At 46.9% G+C, this 18,293-nt stretch overlaps 1 pseudogene; it reads right to left on the reverse strand.

Annotated features, from left to right (window-relative positions):
- Positions 1–1,184: 1,184 nt before the first annotated feature.
- On the reverse strand, positions 1,185–17,675 carry LOC144762190 (beta-1,3-galactosyl-O-glycosyl-glycoprotein beta-1,6-N-acetylglucosaminyltransferase-like; annotated as a pseudogene).
- Positions 17,676–18,293: the final 618 nt, after the last annotated feature.

The raw sequence follows: 18,293 nt of genomic DNA on the forward strand, positions 1-18,293 counted from the left end.
AAATTATTCATTAGGAAAATGACAAGAAAAAATACCAGAATAAAATTGTAAAACTTTTAACATAGCATAAATAAATAACCAAATAAATGCATGAGCTATATGAGCGAAATAGAGTTGATAACAGGCAATCCATGTCCAACAATAAGTAAGAACTGTCACAAATAAGAGACTTACGTAAAGGGGTGAAGAAAAAGAGAGGAGAGGAGTAGAATAAGAAATACATACTTCAACAGATTTGCCTAGATCAGTCAGGTCAAATAAGGAAAGGTATGAGACAACAAGAACCTTTTTAGAAAAGAGATAACTCGTCTTAATGAATTGTAGGAGGTGAGAGAAGGAAAAAAGAAAAAGAGCAAAAATATTAAATTGAAGAAAAAAATGGAGAAAAACAGGAGAACATAATCTCCTTTAAAATGTATTCAAAATAGATGACAAAAAGCCGGAAGACTTTAGCCATAAGTGATCAGAGAGAGAAGGAAAAATATAAATGACAGGGGGGGGGGTCAAAAAGGACAGACACCGCTCCAACAAGCAAAACCAAGAAAATACAATTATACAAATGTCAGCAAATAGTTGAGGGACAGTGTTAAGGAGAGAGGAACTGAAAACATACAGCGTAAAGTACCTTACCATACATTGGGATAAACAGTGAAACCAGACGGAAACATGGACAATGGAACTGATGTATGACGAGAACAGAGACAACATCAAACATTATATGAATGGATAACCTGAGAAGAAAAGAAGAGAAAAGAGCATTTTAGATTATACTCAGTTCCTTTCTTCTGTTTTATGCATATGAATAAAGTTCTTAAGGTTCGCATGTTCCTCAAAGGTCATTGTTTTGTCTTTGTATGTAACTTTGAAAAAACAAGGGTGAATGAGGCCATAACGAGCATTCATAGAACGGAGCATAGGTCTAATATCCAGAAATTCTTTCCGACAATTGGCAGTGGGTTTTGAAACATGTTGGCTGAAAAAAAAATTGCGACCCAGCCAAAGCATCTGCGTACGTTGTTTGGCTGCAGCAAGAGTCAACATTAAGTCGGAATATAAAAGAAAATATGCAATGATTCCTCTTGATTTATTTGAGGATTCTGCAGTGCAAGGACCTATTCTGTGGGCTCTCTGGATATTTAGACCCACAGATTTAGATAGACCGACGATTTGTGCAATGTGTAACTTCAAAAAGAGATCATGTCATTGCCTTCGGATCCTTCCGGAATGCCGTAAATTCTTAGGTTGTTACGTCTATTTCGGTTTTTCAAATCTTCTGTTGTTTTCTTCAGATGAGCAACCTCTTTAGATAAGGCATTGACTTTGGCGGGCACATCTTGCGCATTGCATATTCTTTGCTCAACATCAGTAAGCCTTGAATCCAAGCTAGACCATTTCTCATCAATTCTTTGAAGTGTTGCAGTGGTCTCTGCCATAAATGGACGGGTGTTTTTCAGTTCTTCCATAATATTCTCCAGTGTTAAGGGTAAAGGAGATTTAGACAGAGAAGAAGGATCTTTTTTAGCCCTTTTATTGGTATTACTAGCAATCTCTTTACGGCTGACAATGCTGGAACCAGAAGCACTTTGTGATTTGCTTGAACTCACAGACTCCATTGTTAAGGCAAACTAGAAAGAAAGAGAGAAAAAAAATACCACAGTAGCCTAGTAAAAATATTCTTTAGAAAAATTTGTAATACAAAGTCTTTGAGGCACCTCTTAAAGTTGAAAACAAAATAGCAGTCAAAAATAGAACTTCCTAGAAGTATGAGGTGAAGGTTCCACCAACTGTCACATTTGTCTTATAATAGGTGTATATAAGCCTTAAGCATCCTGGGGCTATCAATACCATTTGCAAATACTGTATACATTAGAGCATTCACATCAGGAAGCTGGTTCATTCAGAAACACCACAGTCCCTTCATAAACAACGATGACTAGGAGCTCTCACATCAAAAATAAAAGTAAAAGTAATACTGCCTGGCTGCAGCATCAATGAAAAAAAAAAGAGAAAAAATGCAGCATCTTATGTAAAAACGAGAGCTCAGACTCTCTGGATGTTTGAATTTGTGATGAAGTATAGAGAGCAAGCTCTCAAAATGGTGGTCGGGACACGGAGCAACCCGGGAGCAGGGAGAATATGACTAAAATTAGACTGTTATAAAGTCTAAAAAACTTGCCTTTCTGCTCCCGGGTGCTTCCAACATCCATTCATGCGTTCGACATGCTGCATGGGTAAATTTAAATGCCCCTCCAAAACCGAAGCTTTTCCCGATGTCACGGAGGTATTCACGGAGCGGCCATCTTGTTTTGCCGCCGCCTGCATCTCCCAGATTTTATTGCATTATTTGTTTTACTTTTTATATTTTATATAATGTGTTTTTATTTTTACATCAATAAGTTATATAATAAAAAAAGTATTTTACATGATATTAGTTTCGTTAATATTTTACATTCATCACTACAAATTTATATACAAATATACTTTCATATAAAAAACTTATTTAATGTAAAATAAATATTGGTTTTAATTATATTATATATATATTTATATAATCATAGTACTATATTTAAATTGTAAATGCAAAATATAATGTAAAATAAATAGTATTATATAAAATAAGTTTTTTCATTAATTATGTTTGGACAATATTAAAGTCAAAGATATTTTTTTCTGATATTTTTGTACTTACCATTATAAGTACAGGAGCAGGACATTGTGGTAAACTATATGATATTTTTGTCAAGGATGCTGTTTACTACAATAATGTGTCTGTGATCCAAGGATCAATTTGAGGAACAACTGAATTTGTTTCTGAAAAGATACAAAATACATCCATGGCCTTCTGGTCCAGATAAAAGCACCAGCGAAGCTGTGGAGACGTTGAGTCTGTTGCCGCTGTGTGATACTTTGAGAACATTACTGAAGAAGAGGCTTTAAGAGAACAGTGTTACTGGATCCCACATCACAAGCTACTATGAAGGTGGCTTGCAGTATTGAACAATGGTATGACTATGTGAAAGAGGTGAGACTTAATGTGGAGACTCAACCTGGTGCTGGTGGAGGTAAAGGAGCAGACGACAGAGGGTAAAGAAGAATCGGGATTCCCCTGGACTAAAGTGGACTGTAAAAGAGAAAAAGACAGTGGAGTAGACAGATAGGTGTGGCACAGCACCCAGAGTGGCTGACTCTGGAGTGTGGGGCTCACGGTTCGATCCCCAGCACCTGTGGCCGCTCAGCTCAGCATCATGTGACTCTGGGCAATAGCTCACTTAATCTTCCCGACCGCCCCAACGCCTGGATACCCTTAGGGGTGATAAGTCAAGCTGTACAAATCTGGAATTATTAATTATTACCGTGGGGAATGAAGGCCATGTGACTTCTAGTACCTGTCTCTTATTGACAAAACGTATAGGGTTTGTGGAAACAAGGGGCATGCTGGCCACGGCGTGTACAGCAAAGATTAAAACCAGCCTCAAGTGTGACAATGAAGTGTGTGGAAAGAAGGGATGATAGTGTACAGACTGTACAAGGTGGAAAGAGAAGTGAAACTGAGGTCAGGGTCAGTGGTAGCTGGAACAAGTTATAGTAAAAGTTGGATGAGAGACTCAACTAGCGTGCAATTACACATCCCAGGTGTATGTCCTGGTGTGCACAATGGACATGCCATTAACACAACAAATTGCTGCAAGTGGGCCTAGTTGGAGTTTACAGGGAGACAAAGCAAGGGAAGGTTTTTGCATCTGGGAAGATTTGATCATGTTGTAATTGGCCTTTACACAATTTCCTATGTCTGAAGTTAGATCTGTGGGTGTTTTCTGCATTACATCAGAGGGGTATGAGGGCGCGGACAGACTGAAAGAATAGTTTGGCAGCTGTTCATAACTTGTAAGGAAAGTAGAACGCGCTTTCGTATTAGATAAGGCTTAGGGCATGTGTTGTTCCGATGCAAACCATGTAAAGGAATATACCATTCACTTACAGGGGATAGGGGGCAATGTATAATTCCCATTCAAAACGCAGGATAGTCCAATTTGCATATTGACTGGATTGCGAATGGAAATGCAAATTACTACGAAGTCGCATCGCCTATTCACAGGTGGTCACCAAACGATAAGTCTAATGATTAATAATTAGGCAGGTTGCACTATTCAACCTGCTGTGAATGGTTGCCTATGCAGGGACGGAGGCCTGCAGGGGACAGCAGACTTCCATGTCTGCATTTGCTTCCCAAAACTATATTTCTGTTTTTTTAAACAGCCCATGTTTCAAAAAGGCACATGTGCTGCTTTTTTGTGTTCAAAATTTATTGTCAGTGCGTTTTCAGAAAGATGAATATACACTTAATGTGTGCACATTGAGAAGCTTCAGTTTTGGCATACTTTGTCTGCCATTTCCAGGCTGCACATGGGTGAGAGACTTCAGCCTTGGCATGCTTTGTATAAAGCTTCCAGGCAACACATGGGTGAGAGACTTCAGCCTTGGCATGCTTTGTATGCAGCTTCCAGGCTGCACATGGGTGAGAGACTTCAGCATTGGCATGCTTTGTATAAAGCTTCCAGGCTACACATGGGTGAGAGACTTCAGCCTTGGCATGCTTTGTATGCAGCTTCCAGGCTACACATGGGTGAGAGACTTCAGCTTTGGCATGCTTTGTATGCAGCTTCCAGGCTACACATGGGTGAGAGACTTCAGCCTTGGCATGCTTTGTATGCAGCTTCCAGGCTGCACATGGGTGAGAGACTTCAGCCTTGGCATGCTTTGTATGCAGCTTCCAGGCTACACATGGGTGAGAGACTTCAGCCTTGGCATGCTTTGTATGCAGCTTCCAGGCTGCACATGGGTGAGAGACTTCAGCCTTGGCATGCTTTGTATGCAGCTTCCAGGCTACACATGGGTGAGAGACTTCAGCCTTGGCATGCTTTGTATGCAGCTTCCAGGCTACACATGGGTGAGAGACTTCAGCTTTGGCATGCTTTGTATGCAGCTTCCAGGCTGCACATGGGTGAGAGACTTCAGCCTTGGCATGCTTTGTATGCAGCTTCCAGGCTGCACATGGGTGAGAGACTTCAGCCTTGGCATGCTTTGTATGCAGCTTCCAGGCTACACATGGGTGAGAGACTTCAGCCTTGGCATGCTTTGTATGCAGCTTCCAGGCTACACATGGGTGAGAGACTTCAGCCTTGGCATGCTTTGTATGCAGCTTCCAGGCTACACATGGGTGAGAGACTTCAGCCTTGGCATGCTTTGTATGCAGCTTCCAGGCTACACATGGGTGAGAGACTTCAGCCTTGGCATGCTTTGTATGCAGCTTCCAGGCTACACATGGGTGAGAGACTTCAGCCTTGGCATGCTTTGTATGCAGCTTCCAGGCTACACATGGGTGAGAGACTTCAGCCTTGGCATGCTTTGTATAAAGCTTCCAGGCTACACATGGCTGAGACTTCAGCCTTGGCATGCTTTGTATGCAGCTTCCAGGCTACACATGGGTGAGAGACTTCAGCCTTGGCATGCTTTGTATGCAGTTTCCAGGCTACACATGGGTGAGAGACTTCAGCCTTGGCATGCTTTGTATGCAGCTTCCAGGCTACACATGGGTGAGAGACTTCAGCTTTGGCATGCTTTGTATGCAGCTTCCAGGCTACACATGGGTGAGAGACTTCAGCCTTGGCATGCTTTGTATAAAGCTTCCAGGCTACACATGGGTGAGAGACTTCAGCCTTGGCATGCTTTGTATGCAGCTTCCAGGCTACACATGGGTGAGAGACTTCAGCCTTGGCATGCTTTGTATGCAGCTTCCAGGCTACACATGGGTGAGAGACTTCAGCCTTGGCATGCTTTGTATGCAGCTTCCAAGCTGCACATGGGTGAGAGACTTCAGCCTTGGCATGCTTTGTATGCAGCTTCCAGGCTGCACATGGGTGGGAGACTTCAGCCTTGGCATGCTTTGTATGCAGCTTCCAGGCTGCACATGGGTGAGAGACTTCAGCCTTGGCATGCTTTGTATGCAGCTTCCAGGCTACACATGGGTGAGAGACTTCAGCCTTGGCATGCTTTGTATGCAGCTTCCAGGCTACACATGGGTGAGAGACTTCAGCCTTCGCATGCTTTGTATGCAGCTTCCAGGCTACACATGGGTGAGAGACTTCAGCCTTGGCATGCTTTGTATGCAGCTTCCAGGCTGCACATGGCTGAGACTTCAGCCTTGGCATGCTTTGTATGCAGCTTCCAGGCTGCACATGGGTGAGAGACTTCAGCCTTGGCATGCTTTGTATGCAGCTTCCAGGCTGCACATGGGTGAGAGACTTCAGCCTTGGCATGCTTTTTATGCAGCTTCCAGGCTACACATGGGTGAGAGACTTCAGCCTTGGCATGCTTTGTATAAAGCTTCCAGGCTACACATGGCTGAGACTTCAGCCTTGGCATGCTTTGTATGCAGCTTCCAGGCTACACATGGGTGAGACTTCAGCCTTGGCATGCTTTGTATGCAGCTTCCAGGCTACACATGGGTGAGAGACTTCAGCCTTGGCATGCTTTGTATGCAGCTTCCAGGCTACACATGGGTGAGAGACTTCAGCCTTGGCATGCTTTGTATAAAGCTTCCAGGCTACACATGGCTGAGACTTCAGCCTTGGCATGCTTTGTATGCAGCTTCCAGGCTACACATGGGTGAGAGACTTCAGCCTTGGCATGCTTTGTATGCAGCTTCCAGGCTACACATGGGTGGGACTTCAGCCTTGGCATGCTTTGTATGCAGCTTCCAGGCTGCACATGGGTGAGAGACTTCAGCCTTGGCATGCTTTGTATGCAGCTTCCAGGCTACACATGGGTGAGAGACTTCAGCCTTGGCATGCTTTGTATGCAGCTTCCAGGCTACACATGGGTGAGAGACTTCAGCCTTGGCATGCTTTGTATGCAGCTTCCAGGCTACACATGGGTGAGAGACTTCAGCCTTGGCATGCTTTGTATGCAGTTTCCAGGCTACACATGGGTGAGAGACTTCAGCCTTGGCATGCTTTGTATAAAGCTTCCAGGCTACACATGGGTGAGAGACTTCAGCCTTGGCATGCTTTGTATGCAGCTTCCAGGCTACACATGGGTGAGAGACTTCAGCCTTGGCATGCTTTGTATGCAGCTTCCAGGCTACACATGGGTGAGAGACTTCAGCCTTGGCATGCTTTGTATGCAGCTTCCAGGCTACACATGGCTGAGACTTCAGCCTTGGCATGCTTTGTATGCAGTTTCCAGGCTACACATGGGTGAGAGACTTCAGCCTTGGCATGCTTTGTATGCAGCTTCCAGGCTACACATGGGTGAGAGACTTCAGCCTTGGCATGCTTTGTATGCAGCTTCCAGGCTACACATGGCTGAGACTTCAGCCTTGGCATGCTTTGTATGCAGCTTCCAGGCTGCACATGGGTGAGAGACTTCAGCCTTGGCATGCTTTGTATGCAGCTTCCAGGCTACACATGGGTGAGAGACTTCAGCCTTGGCATGCTTTGTATGCAGCTTCCAGGCTACACATGGGTGAGAGACTTCAGCCTTGGCATGCTTTGTATGCAGCTTCCAGGCAACACATGGCTGAGACTTCAGCCTTGGCATGCTTTGTATGCAGTTTCCAGGCTACACATGGGTGAGAGACTTCAGCCTTGGCATGCTTTGTATGCAGCTTCCAGGCTACACATGGGTGAGAGACTTCAGCCTTGGCATGCTTTGTATGCAGCTTCCAGGCTACACATGGCTGAGACTTCAGCCTTGGCATGCTTTGTATGCAGCTTCCAGGCTACACATGGGTGAGAGACTTCAGCCTTGGCATGCTTTGTATGCAGCTTCCAGGCTGCACATGGGTGAGAGACTTCAGCCTTGGCATGCTTTGTATAAAGCTTCCAGGCTACACATGGGTGAGAGACTTCAGCCTTGGCATGCTTTGTATGCAGCTTCCAGGCTACACATGGGTGAGAGACTTCAGCCTTGGCATGCTTTGTATAAAGCTTCCAGGCTGCACATGGGTGAGAGACTTCAGCCTTGGCATGCTTTGTATAAAGCTTCCAGGCTACACATGGCTGAGACTTCAGCCTTGGCATGCTTTGTATGCAGCTTCCAGGCTACACATGGGTGAGAGACTTCAGCCTTGGCATGCTTTGTATGCAGCTTCCAGGCTACACATGGCTGAGACTTCAGCCTTGGCATGCTTTGTATGCAGCTTCCAGGCTACACATGGCTGAGACTTCAGCCTTGGCATGCTTTGTATGCAGCTTCCAGGCTACACATGGCTGAGACTTCAGCCTTGGCATGCTTTGTATGCAGTTTCCAGGCTACACATGGGTGAGAGACTTCAGCCTTGGCATGCTTTGTATGCAGCTTCCAGGCTACACATGGGTGAGAGACTTCAGCCTTGGCATGCTTTGTATGCAGCTTCCAGGCTACACATGGCTGAGACTTCAGCCTTGGCATGCTTTGTATAAAGCTTCCAGGCTACACATGGGTGAGAGACTTCAGCCTTGGCATGCTTTGTATGCAGCTTCCAGGCTGCACATGGGTGAGAGACTTCAGCCTTGGCATGCTTTGTATGCAGCTTCCAGGCTGCACATGGGTGAGAGACTTCAGCCTTGGCATGCTTTGTATGCAGCTTCCAGGCTACACATGGGTGAGAGACTTCAGCCTTGGCATGCTTTGTATGCAGCTTCCAGGCTACACATGGGTGAGAGACTTCAGCCTTGGCATGCTTTGTATGCAGCTTCCAGGCTACACATGGGTGAGAGACTTCAGCCTTGGCATGCTTTGTATAAAGCTTCCAGGCTACACATGGCTGAGACTTCAGCCTTGGCATGCTTTGTATAAAGCTTCCAGGCTACACATGGGTGAGAGACTTCAGCCTTGGCATGCTTTGTATGCAGCTTCCAGGCTGCACATGGGTGAGAGACTTCAGCCTTGGCATGCTTTGTATGCAGCTTCCAGGCTACACATGGGTGAGAGACTTCAGCCTTGGCATGCTTTGTATGCAGCTTCCAGGCTACACATGGCTGAGACTTCAGCCTTGGCATGCTTTGTATGCAGCTTCCAGGCTGCACATGGGTGAGAGACTTCAGCCTTGGCATGCTTTGTATGCAGCTTCCAGGCTGCACATGGGTGAGAGACTTCAGCCTTGGCATGCTTTGTATGCAGCTTCCAGGCTGCACATGGGTGAGAGACTTCAGCCTTGGCATGCTTTGTATGCAGCTTCCAGGCTACACATGGCTGAGACTTCAGCCTTGGCATGCTTTGTATGCAGCTTCCAGGCTACACATGGGTGAGAGACTTCAGCCTTGGCATGCTTTGTATGCAGCTTCCAGGCTACACATGGGTGAGACTTCAGCCTTGGCATGCTTTGTATGCAGCTTCCAGGCTGCACATGGGTGAGAGACTTCAGCCTTGGCATGCTTTGTATGCAGCTTTCAGGCTACACATGGGTGAGAGACTTCAGCCTTGGCATGCTTTGTATGCAGCTTCCAGGCTACACATGGGTGAGAGACTTCAGCCTTGGCATGCTTTGTATAAAGCTTCCAGGCTACACATGGCTGAGACTTCAGCCTTGGCATGCTTTGTATGCAGCTTCCAGGCTACACATGGGTGAGAGACTTCAGCCTTGGCATGCTTTGTATGCAGTTTCCAGGCTACACATGGGTGAGAGACTTCAGCCTTGGCATGCTTTGTATGCAGTTTCCAGGCTACACATGGGTGAGAGACTTCAGCCTTGGCATGCTTTGTATGCAGCTTCCAGGCTACACATGGGTGAGAGACTTCAGCCTTGGCATGCTTTGTATGCAGCTTCCAGGCTACACATGGGTGAGAGACTTCAGCCTTGGCATGCTTTGTATGCAGCTTTCAGGCTACACATGGGTGAGAGACTTCAGCCTTGGCATGCTTTGTATGCAGCTTCCAGGCTACACATGGGTGAGAGACTTCAGCCTTGGCATGCTTTGTATAAAGCTTCCAGGCTACACATGGCTGAGACTTCAGCCTTGGCATGCTTTGTATGCAGCTTCCAGGCTACACATGGGTGAGAGACTTCAGCCTTGGCATGCTTTGTATGCAGTTTCCAGGCTACACATGGGTGAGAGACTTCAGCCTTGGCATGCTTTGTATGCAGCTTCCAGGCTACACATGGGTGAGAGACTTCAGCCTTGGCATGCTTTGTATAAAGCTTCCAGGCTACACATGGGTGAGAGACTTCAGCCTTGGCATGCTTTGTATAAAGCTTCCAGGCTACACATGGGTGAGAGACTTCAGCCTTGGCATGCTTTGTATGCAGTTTCCAGGCTACACATGGGTGAGAGACTTCAGCCTTGGCATGCTTTGTATGCAGCTTCCAGGCTACACATGGGTGAGAGACTTCAGCCTTGGCATGCTTTGTATAAAGCTTCCAGGCTACACATGGGTGAGAGACTTCAGCCTTGGCATGCTTTGTATGCAGCTTCCAGGCTACACATGGGTGAGAGACTTCAGCTTTGGCATGCTTTGTATGCAGCTTCCAGGCTACACATGGGTGAGAGACTTCAGCCTTGGCATGCTTTGTATGCAGCTTCCAGGCTACACATGGGTGAGAGACTTCAGCCTTGGCATGCTTTGTATGCAGCTTCCAGGCTGCACATGGGTGAGAGACTTCAGCCTTGGCATGCTTTGTATGCAGCTTCCAGGCTGCACATGGGTGAGAGACTTCAGCCTTGGCATGCTTTGTATAAAGCTTCCAGGCTACACATGGGTGAGAGACTTCAGCCTTGGCATGCTTTGTATAAAGCTTCCAGGCTACACATGGCTGAGACTTCAGCCTTGGCATGCTTTGTATGCAGCTTCCAGGCTACACATGGGTGAGAGACTTCAGCTTTGGCATGCTTTGTATGCAGTTTCCAGGCTACACATGGGTGAGAGACTTCAGCCTTGGCATGCTTTGTATGCAGTTTCCAGGCTACACATGGGTGAGAGACTTCAGCCTTGGCATGCTTTGTATAAAGCTTCCAGGCTACACATGGCTGAGACTTCAGCCTTGGCATGCTTTGTATGCAGCTTCCAGGCTACACATGGGTGAGAGACTTCAGCCTTGGCATGCTTTGTATGCAGCTTCCAGGCTACACATGGGTGAGAGACTTCAGCCTTGGCATGCTTTGTATGCAGCTTCCAGGCTACACATGGGTGAGAGACTTCAGCCTTGGCATGCTTTGTATGCAGTTTCCAGGCTACACATGGGTGAGAGACTTCAGCCTTGGCATGCTTTGTATGCAGTTTCCAGGCTACACATGGGTGAGAGACTTCAGCCTTGGCATGCTTTGTATAAAGCTTCCAGGCTACACATGGCTGAGACTTCAGCCTTGGCATGCTTTGTATGCAGCTTCCAGGCTACACATGGGTGAGAGACTTCAGCCTTGGCATGCTTTGTATGCAGCTTCCAGGCTACACATGGGTGAGAGACTTCAGCCTTGGCATGCTTTGTATGCAGCTTCCAGGCTACACATGGGTGAGAGACTTCAGCCTTGGCATGCTTTGTATAAAGCTTCCAGGCTACACATGGCTGAGACTTCAGCCTTGGCATGCTTTGTATGCAGCTTCCAGGCTACACATGGGTGAGAGACTTCAGCCTTGGCATGCTTTGTATGCAGCTTCCAGGCTACACATGGGTGAGAGACTTCAGCCTTGGCATGCTTTGTATGCAGCTTCCAGGCTACACATGGGTGAGAGACTTCAGCCTTGGCATGCTCTGTATAAAGCTTCCAGGCTACACATGGGTGAGAGACTTCAGCCTTGGCATGCTTTGTATGCAGCTTCCAGGCTGCACATGGGTGAGAGACTTCAGCCTTGGCATGCTTTGTATGCAGCTTCCAGGCTACACATGGGTGAGAGACTTCAGCCTTGGCATGCTTTGTATGCAGCTTCCAGGCTGCACATGGGTGAGAGACTTCAGCCTTGGCATGCTTTGTATAAAGCTTCCAGGCTACACATGGGTGAGAGACTTCAGCCTTGGCATGCTTTGTATGCAGCTTCCAGGCTACACATGGGTGAGAGACTTCAGCCTTGGCATGCTTTGTATGCAGCTTCCAGGCTACACATGGGTGAGAGACTTCAGCCTTGGCATGCTTTGTATGCAGCTTCCAGGCTACACATGGGTGAGAGACTTCAGCCTTGGCATGCTTTGTATGCAGCTTCCAGGCTACACATGGGTGAGAGACTTCAGCCTTGGCATGCTTTGTATGCAGCTTCCAGGCTACACATGGGTGAGAGACTTCAGCCTTGGCATGCTTTGTATGCAGCTTCCAGGCTACACATGGGTGAGAGACTTCAGCCTTGGCATGCTTTGTATGCAGCTTCCAGGCTGCACATGGGTGAGAGACTTCAGCCTTGGCATGCTTTGTATGCAGCTTCCAGGCTGCACATGGGTGAGAGACTTCAGCCTTGGCATGCTTTGTATAAAGCTTCCAGGCTACACATGGGTGAGAGACTTCAGCCTTGGCATGCTTTGTATGCAGCTTCCAGGCTACACATGGGTGAGAGACTTCAGCCTTGGCATGCTTTGTATGCAGCTTCCAGGCTGCACATGGGTGAGAGACTTCAGCCTTGGCATGCTTTGTATGCAGCTTCCAGGCTACACATGGGTGAGAGACTTCAGCTTTGGCATGCTTTGTATGCAGCTTCCAGGCTACACATGGGTGAGAGACTTCAGCCTTGGCATGCTTTGTATGCAGCTTCCAGGCTGCACATGGGTGAGAGACTTCAGCCTTGGCATGCTTTGTATGCAGCTTCCATCCAGGCTACACATGGGTGAGAGACTTCAGCCTTGGCATGCTTTGTATGCAGCTTCCAGGCTACACATGGGTGAGAGACTTCAGCCTTGGCATGCTTTGTATAAAGCTTCCAGGCTACACATGGCTGAGACTTCAGCCTTGGCATGCTTTGTATAAAGCTTCCAGGCTACACATGGGTGAGAGACTTCAGCCTTGGCATGCTTTGTATGCAGCTTCCAGGCTACACATGGGTGAGAGACTTCAGCCTTGGCATGCTTTGTATGCAGCTTCCAGGCTACACATGGGTGAGAGACTTCAGCCTTGGCATGCTTTGTATGCAGCTTCCAGGCTACACATGGGTGAGAGACTTCAGCCTTGGCATGCTTTGTATAAAGCTTCCAGGCTACACATGGCTGAGACTTCAGCCTTGGCATGCTTTGTATAAAGCTTCCAGGCTACACATGGGTGAGAGACTTCAGCCTTGGCATGCTTTGTATGCAGCTTCCAGGCTACACATGGGTGAGAGACTTCAGCCTTGGCATGCTTTGTATGCAGCTTCCAGGCTGCACATGGGTGAGAGACTTCAGCCTTGGCATGCTTTGTATGCAGCTTCCAGGCTACACATGGGTGAGAGACTTCAGCCTTGGCATGCTTTGTATGCAGCTTCCAGGCTACACATGGGTGAGAGACTTCAGCCTTGGCATGCTTTGTATGCAGCTTCCAGGCTACACATGGATGAGAGACTTCAGCCTTGGCATGCTTTGTATGCAGCTTCCAGGCTGCACATGGGTGAGAGACTTCAGCCTTGGCATGCTTTGTATAAAGCTTCCAGGCTACACATGGGTGAGAGACTTCAGCCTTGGCATGCTTTGTATGCAGCTTCCAGGCTACACATGGGTGAGAGACTTCAGCTTTGGCATGCTTTGTATGCAGCTTCCAGGCTACACATGGCTGAGACTTCAGCTTTGGCATGCTTTGTATGCAGCTTCCAGGCTACACATGGGTGAGAGACTTCAGCTTTGGCATGCTTTGTATGCAGCTTCCAGGCTACACATGGGTGAGAGACTTCAGCTTTGGCATGCTTTGTATGCAGCTTCCAGGCTACACATGGCTGAGACTGCAGCCTTGGCATGCTTTGTATAAAGCTTCCAGGCTACACATGGGTGAGAGACTTCAGCTTTGGCATGCTTTGTATGCAGCTTCCAGGCTACACATGGGTGAGAGACTTCAGCCTTGGCATGCTTTGTATGCAGCTTCCAGGCTACACATGGGTGAGACTTCAGCCTTGGCATGCTTTGTATAAAGCTTCCAGGCTACACATGGCTGAGACTTCAGCCTTGGCATGCTTTGTATAAAGCTTCCAGGCTACACATGGGTGAGAGACTTCAGCCTTGGCATGCTTTGTATGCAGCTTCCAGGCTACACATGGGTGAGAGACTTCAGCCTTGGCATGCTTTGTATAAAGCTTCCAGGCTGCACATGGGTGAGAGACTTCAGCCTTGGCATGCTTTGTATGCAGCTTCCAGGCTACACATGGGTGAGACTTCAGCCTTGGCATGCTTTGTATAAAGCTCCCAGACTACACATGGGTGAGAGACTTCAGCTTTGGCATGCTTTGTATGCAGCTTCCAGGCTACACATGGGTGAGACTTCAGCCTTGGCATGCTTTGTATGCAGCTTCCAGGCTACACATGGGTGAGAGACTTCAGCTTTGGCATGCTTTGTATGCAGCTTCCAGGCTACACATGGCTGAGACTTCAGCTTTGGCATGCTTTGTATGCAGCTTCCAGGCTACACATGGCTGAGACTTCAGCTTTGGCGTGTCCTTAGGCAGCTTCCACGTTGCTCATGTCTGAGCCTTCGGCTTTGGCGTGCCCCGTAGGAAGCTTTGAGGGTGCACATGGCCGGGACTTCAGCTTTGGAGTGCCCCGTTGGCAGCTTCCAGGCTGCACATGGCTGGGACTTCAGTTGAAAGCCCTGGCACCAAACACACAAATCAGTGGAACATGAACCCGCTGCAGTGCAGGTACAGAGCTCCCCACATACTGCTGTTTTACAAATTTGCCAATGGAACTCATGTCCCAAACCCCATATTCCTCATTCTTGGCAAGGGAGCCTGCAGCTTTGGAAATCACTGACTTGTAGCCCCCAGGTGTTCTTCCGGACTATAAGTGTCTTTTACCCGTTCAATACGTTTAAGGATTTCCTCATCTTCCAAGACATACTCAGCCAATCACCAGCTGAGGACGAAATTGCCTGACAAAACAGCCATCCCTAAAGGAGGCGCTTGCTTCTCAACTCCTGCGGTCTGGACGTTTCCATCCATGACTTCACAATGCTTTCTCCATCTCCACTCATTATTTTAAGGCATTTTTTCACTCTCTGTGCTCTATTGCATAATCTATGACTTTGGCGTAACTCTACAAGTAGTGCTTTCCCACCCATGGGTGACATGGGTGAACTCGATTCAATGCACCAGCGATGAATGTGATACACAGATTATTGTAGCCCTGGAAGACACTATCTCATGTGTAATTTACATAGAAACATTGCATTTGGGTTACTAACACTCCCATAAAGGGATTGGGGCACAGGGGAAAAAGCAACAAACCTTGTTTCGTTATTTACAGTATCACACAAATAGTACTTACTAAGAATGAATGCTTTTAAATTAAAAGTATTTATTACTAAAGGGACAATCAGTTTCTCAGTACATCTATAACAATTACACAGAATATTATAAAACAGTAAGACACGTTATAAAGAATAAGGATGATATAAAAATGTCTAGGATTGTTAAAATGTAATTTAAAATGTAATTTGTGCCTAAATACCCTGACGTCTACTTCTATGCGCTATACTAGGAGAGAATGGAAGGCAGAGAAACTTGCAGTCTAGAGTTTCTTATGAAGAGGAGAAGCACTGCATACCTTGTTGACAGGAAAGGCTATTTTTATCAGCAGAGGCGCGAAGACCGTGTTCCCCGCGAAGGGCAATCGCACACTGTGGTAGCAGTCAGTCATTCTTCCTCCGGGACTCAGCATTCTTTGCTTCAGGTGACATGTTGCATCCACGAAGTGTGCCGGCAATAGGTGAGATTGTCTTGGGCAGAATCTTGGGTGTTAATCTGGACAATGGTCCTCTCCTCCCAAGTGGTAAGTGGTCATCCTTATACTAAATCTTATTAGAAATTGGATTTTCTAACATAACTTTAATAATGTCTGCCATAGAGTAGGTGCATCAAGGTGTACATCTTATACGTTTCCATATTAATATAGAAGATAAAAGTATGTCAATTCAGACTACACTATTTTGGTTATATGTCTGTATGTATTCTTAAATATCCTTGACATGTTGAAAAGTAGACTTTTGACTAGGACAAATGTTGCGTCAATGGTCGTTTCGGTGTCTTGAATGGCTTGACGATTTCACAGTTCTTAGAAAGATATTGGCAGGCAACATCTGCGTTGAATGGCAATCATGACAATGATTCTGCATAAATTGAGAAAGATGGCGCCTTTTATTGTTTAAAAGATGAAAGATGGCAGCCTCCATTAGTCAAGATTGAGTTGAGGCCTACATAAGATGGAGTCGGACCATAGCTACTCCACGTCAGCCATCTACACCCTTCAAAGCTTTCTATTTATCCACCATTTTCAGGTTGGGTTTATTTGGGAAATGCATGCCGCAAGCGTTTATCAAATACTTTCACTCTGATCTTTTCCAGTGCTGGTCCTTCATGCAATATGGGGCATATTTATCAAGTAGTTGTGTCACCCTTGTGCCACGCAATGAAGCACAAGATCGACGTAATAACTACGTCAGATTTATCAAGCAACACATGGACACCGTACTAGGCCCTGCGTGACTTAAGGAGTCAAGACTAATGCAATGCAAATCATTGCGGTGCGTTACTCTGTCCCAACGACCGTTTCATGGGTGGAGCATGGGTGTTCCCACTCATTAACCTATATATTTTAGCAGATTTCCAGATTTACCATTACTGGTAGGCCTGGGAATGCGTCAAAATGCTAAGCCTTTCCAGGTGAAGTGTAACAAAGAGAAATATCTTTGTTTGTCCTCGTTTTTCCTCTTTCTATGTGTGCGGAGAGGAAAAAGCCTCTCCAAAAACGATTCTGTCTGCAACGCATTGGCGATAGGCAGCCAAAAGGGTGCCAGCACAAGAAAAGGGCAGGAATGCCCCGTATTATGTTAAGTATGGTGCATTTCTGCATTTACACGCAGCACAGCAAGGTCACTTGCTGACCTGCGTGAAATATTGATAAATGTGCACCTTTATGTCTTCCTGAACACGAATCCAGGAGGCATACACCACACTCTCCATCTGACTCGCCAGAAAAACATTTTCAAAACATGAAGCAATACCTGTTACTGCAGCCAAGAAGGATTCTGTGGTTTTATTGTCCACAAGAATGGAGTAATAATTCTGTGCGGCAATGTGGAACACAAAAGCTTTTCAAACATAGCTACAAAGCCACTTTGTGATGAATGGCGATGGGGTATGCAATGGGGAATTCAGCTTCCAGCTTGCTCCGTGGCTGTGGTTATATTTATGTGACTTTATAAAGGAGTTTCACTCTCTTTTCATATTAATATGGTCATTTGTGGTGAGCCTCGGCTGATTCCTGAATGATATCTTTAATGTTTGAAGCTTGGCTGTTCAGTTGCATCTGTGTTAGAATATTGGTAGTTGTGCCTGTATTTTTAACAAACCCAGTTTGATTCACAGGGACCAGTGAGCCTTGCTCTGCCCTGACTATTAGTGTGTTTTGCTACTTTTTAAATTTTTGAGAGTCACTTATTGCCTGTTGTATTACCTACCTCTCTCCCCCTCCTGGCACTTTGTTTCTAGGCACTAGCCTCACCTTGGTCAGGCTGCGCAGCGGAGTTCAGCGCTGCCGCCATTCCGGCGTTCATTGAGGCCACGATCCCCTTCTTGAGACCACGCCCCCTTCTTGAGGCCACGCCCATCGCCGAGCATACATAAGACACTGAGTACAAGCGCCGGTTGATGCATTTTAGTTCGCCTGAGGCGGAAGCCGGGAGTGTGTTTTGCTACTTTTTAAATATTTGAGAGTCACTTATTGCCTGTTGTATTACCTACCTCTCTCCCCCTCCTGGCACTTTGTTTCTGGGCACTAGCCTCACCTTGGTCAGGCTGCGCAGCGGAGTTCAGCGCTGCCGCCATTCCGGCGTTCATTGAGGCCACGCCCCCTTCTTGAGGCCACGCCCCCTACCTTTGTCATCTACAGCTATAAATCATGTGCTTCTTTCGGAAGCGCAGCGGACGAGCGCAGCGGGAGCGCCGTTTGCTCGCCGAAGGCACGCCTAAGGCAAGCCTGTCTGCGCCCGTCTGCGCCAAGGTAGCGCCGTGCGCCAGCTATGCTGCCTGTTTCGGTTTATCCGACCCTGTACTGCTGCCTCCTGGCCCCCCTTACTCAAGAGAGGCGCTTCTTCTTATTGGTGAGCACTTTGCGGACAAAGGTACAGTTGCTTTGTCACACACGGCACTTCCACGAGTCG

Source organism: Lissotriton helveticus, chromosome 6 (assembly GCF_964261635.1).
Source record: "Lissotriton helveticus chromosome 6, aLisHel1.1, whole genome shotgun sequence".
Lineage (NCBI taxonomy): Eukaryota > Metazoa > Chordata > Amphibia > Caudata > Salamandridae > Lissotriton > Lissotriton helveticus.